This window comes from Hydra viridissima, unplaced genomic scaffold, assembly GCF_058129835.1.
Source record: "Hydra viridissima isolate aposymbiotic clone 2 unplaced genomic scaffold, HvirCarnegie_v1 scaffold_8, whole genome shotgun sequence".
Classification (NCBI taxonomy): domain Eukaryota; kingdom Metazoa; phylum Cnidaria; class Hydrozoa; order Anthoathecata; family Hydridae; genus Hydra; species Hydra viridissima.
In genome coordinates this window covers 15,934,623-15,939,120 of record NW_028324307.1, presented here as the reverse complement: position 1 = coordinate 15,939,120, position 4,498 = coordinate 15,934,623, and the positions used below count along the sequence as shown (strand labels likewise).

The 4,498-nt window shown below is 24.2% G+C and overlaps 1 long non-coding RNA gene across 1 annotated transcript; it reads right to left on the bottom strand.

Moving 5' to 3' along the window:
* Positions 1–322: 322 nt before the first annotated feature.
* On the bottom strand, positions 323–1,756 carry LOC149885338 (uncharacterized). Its single transcript, XR_016454932.1, has 2 exons — positions 1,644–1,756; positions 323–522 (listed from the first exon to the last, which is right to left on the bottom strand). It is a non-coding gene; the product is annotated as an uncharacterized LOC149885338 (long non-coding RNA).
* Positions 1,757–4,498: the final 2,742 nt, after the last annotated feature.

Here is a 4,498-nt window from a genome sequence, read left to right as displayed (position 1 = left end):
TTTCCAACGATCTTCCTGTTCTGATACTTATTTTTAAATTCATTTGCCTCAATTTCCATGAGGTTGTTCCAGGAAAGAACCGTTTAAAAAAGTTTGACCAAATAATCTTGTTTAGCAAGTTTGAGTTTTTTTAAAACTTTAACAACACGATCTCACAAAGCTCAATTTTTTTATCAAAATTGTTTAAATTATTTCTTGTACACGTTAATCGTTTTCACTTAGCTCTTGTACTCTACTTGACCTGAACGGTTGAAAACCTACATCTAAAATAGTAAGGTAGTAGCTATATAATAATTTTGCTTATTCCATTTCGAAAGCTCCCTTTTGAATTGACAAGCCGTTGGTTTCTTCGACCATTTTTCTAACGATTTAAACAATTTCCTCTGTAGCAATAGAACGAGAGCGGTCGGATCTTTCTTAGTTGTGAACATTGCCTATCTCCTTAAACTAAACTTAGAATCGTTTTCTCATGGCAGAGTGGTAAAATGATTTTTCCGTTTTCTTCTAACCTCTTGAAAACTCCTAAATTTGGCAAAAGAAAAAATATTTTCAGTTCTCTCTTTAATTGAAAGTTGCAAAACCATGCTTTTTTTTTACGTAACTAATATTAATATGTAAATTATTATTTCAACTTTTTACATGTATAGATTTTTAATAAATATGCTATGATAATTTTAAGCAGCAATTTTAAATCAAAATTACACACACAACTTATGACACACCCTATATAAGAAAGTATATTTTAAAATTCAGTAAGGACTGAATTTGAACTTACATAATTATTCAGCAGTTAAATATTAGAACTCTTAGCAATATTTATTTGTAATATTTTGTTTTTGGATGGAAAAACACGTGTTGCAACCTTTAGCCATCATTTTGTGTCCAAGGTGTATAGATTTGAATGATTTTGTGTTTATAATCAAACTTCTTCTTTAGGCGTTGGTCTTTCTAACAGATTTATTTTATTTCTTGTACTTTTAAATGCACCCTTGAGAAATTGAAAGTGCAACTCGATAGACCATTGTAGCTACTACATGTTTCTCTACGCAAAGAAAGAGAATTAAAGTTAACCTCTTTCAGTGTCTAGCTTTGGTGAAATAATCTTCAAACTTTGACTCTGACCATGAAAACTACTACTTTTTAATTTTAAGTAGTCTGTAGAAAAACTTACAAAATTCCTCTAAAGATTGATTCATCTTCTTAGCAGACTCATTAAGACGTTTATTAAAGCATTTTAAGTAATTTATTCTCTCTTCATTACTTAATTTAATGAAAGAAACTTTTTTCTTCTTTTTAGAAAACTCTCTTTCTTGATTTATTGATTGATTGGCAAGGATACTGATTTTCAATTTTGATATTGTTAACGTTAACAAAATCTCTCGTAATGTTGTGCCGATTTATATTACTAACTCTCAAAAGACACTCTTTTTATCCAAAGCAGCGATTATTTTGTTTTAAATCTTTCATTGAGAACATCTATGCAGATGATTGAAGATGCGATGGCTAAAAACTCAATTATAACCTTCAAGAAGATTTTTTGGACACTTAAACTTCAAATTTAAAATAACAAGTTAGCAAAGTAACATAGTCTGATCACCTGAAAATAAATGCAGCTTGACCACCTACAACATTTCTAAACTTACCTTGATTAACAACAGACACATTTTGTATTATAAAATGAAAACACGAAGTATTCGATAACACTCACTTCAACGAAATATTAGAAGCGACTAAAAACGGTTCGCGCCAAAAAGAGTTCTCTGCGTAAAAAACGTTTTAAAAAGTTTAATTAGTATAATAAAATATAAAGCACCGCAATGTTTACTTAATGGGCTCATGAAACATTTCTTGAAAATTATAGTTGCAGATGGACAGATTGTGAGAAAATCTATACTTATAAGCGCATGCGTGTATTTTAATTTCGCATTCCTTTTTCAAAAAGAAATTCAGCAGATGTTAATAATTAGTTTGAAAAGCAAATTAAGCAGCCCAACCAATTGGTTTAAAAGAAACAACCAATAAATGGTGTCGTGTAATACATCACTAAAACATCAACGTAGAATTGAAAGTTGTAATATTAAAAGTAGATTCAAAAATTAAATCCTATTGGAAGTTTTGTTTGTAAAGAGTACTTTCTTAAAAAATTATTTCAAACAATAAAAAGAAAAAAAAAAAAGAAAGAAATGGAATGAGGAGGGGGTCTCACAAAAAATCTCTTCTCGAAAAAAAATTCACTTTCTACGCTGTTGTGAGTAGAAAACAATCCATTTCAAAGCGTTAACAAGAAATAGACCAAAGTTTTTCTGAAGTGGAAAAAAAGAGGGGAGGAGAGAGGGAACTGGATTTAATTGCTTTTAAAAACTTGCCAGTGAAATACAACATTGCTGTTCAAAAACTCGGCTATTATCTCGAAGAGCCAATATTTGATCAAACATTCTTTTACTAATTATCTTATTACTCTGGAACTTTACTTCTTCTTTTTCTTCTTCTACATCTTTTTTCTTCTTCTTCTTCTTCTTCTTCTTCTTCTTCTTCTTCTTCTTCTTCTTCTTCTTCTTCATCTTCATCATCTTTTATTATTATTATTATTATTATTATTATTATTATTATTATTATTATTATTATTATTATTATTATTATTATTATTATTATTATTATTAATATTATTATTATTATTATTATTATTATTATTATTATTATTATTATTATTATTATTATTATTATTATTATTATTATTATTATTATTATTATTATTATTATTATTATTATTATTATTATTATTATTACTATTATTATTATTATTATTATTATTATTACTATTATTATTATTATTATTATTATTATTATCATTATTATTATTATTATTATTATTATTATTATTATTATTATTATTATTATTATTATTATTATTATTATTATTATTATTATTATTATTATTATTATTATTATTATTATTATTATTATTATTATTATTATTATTATTATTATTATTATTATTATTATTATTATTATTATTATTATTATTATTATTATTATTATTATTATTGTTATTATTATTATTATTGTTATTATTCATCATCATCATCATCATTATCATCATCATCATCATCATCATCATCATCATCATCATCATCATCATCATCATCACCATCATCATCGTTGTTTTTACTATTATTATTGTTAATAGATGTTTTTCTCGATTTTCACTTTTTTTTTTAATTTTTTTTCTTTTAAATAATTGTCGTTCACCGGATATTTTTTAAATCAGACTAATAGTTTAACTTAAAGTAGAAGCGCCTCACAGGAGAGTGCAATGTTTATGTTTTGGTTTGTTGAAATTTTAAACTAAAGTTAAAGTCAACAGATTAAATATTAATTTATATATTTAATTCAAATGTTCGTCTAAAATTTTTTGAATTGTATTGGGATTGGAAAAAATACAATGCATGAGTTTACTTGTAACAAGTTTTGGCTATTTTTGATACCTGAAAATTTTTTTTGCTGGCTTTTATATGATTTGATGCGCAAAAGACATGTTTATCTATGGTTTAATACTTTGTTATTGTATTTATAAGCCCGTTATCATAATTGTGAACATATATTATATATATATATATATATATATATATATATATATATATATATATATATATATATATATATATATATATATATATATATATATATATATATATATATATATATATATATATATTGATATCTAAATATGGCAGAGTTAATATATTTATGGTGTCTACACCTCAGGGGTTCACTAAGAATTATATTCTGTTTATTTTCATTGTTTTCCAACAAATTCAAACAAATCTGTCTTCCAAGTCAACCACCATTAGAAATGTTTACAATCTCACAATAATTAATTTTGTCATAATAATTAGTACTATGAGAAAATCAATAACAACCTGTATCAACAAAGGTTCATGATAAAAATCAGATCTCTGGGTATCTGGAAAAACTGAATGTGTATTTAGAAATCTGATAATTAATAAATTTGTATACAGAGAGATTTGTAAATTTATATATGGTCCCATATTTTATAACTTTTAAATACAAGTTTCTTTAGTAATTTTATTTATAAAAAAGGTATTAAAAGATAGTGATAAAAAATAATAAATATTGTTGAAAAGCACTATTACTGAAATGTACTATATTCCCTTTAAAATTTTGCATTATAGTCCCATTCAACTAAATTTGTTAATTTTTTTCTTCTCAAAAGTATTAACCAATTGTATATATGAACATTTATTTGTCACACTATAAAATTTTGCTGTATTAAACACAAAGGTTGTTTTTTTGATAAACTGTAGAAAACTTAATTTATTTTAAAAGATTGATAGTCTTTTAAAATTTCTATTTTGTTTTTTGTTATTTGTTATCAATATAAAAATCATATAAAAATCAAAGCCTGATGCTTAGTTTAAAATAATCAAAACACTAACAATGTTTTTCTTTCTGCTTTTAATTTTGATTAAATTTTGCT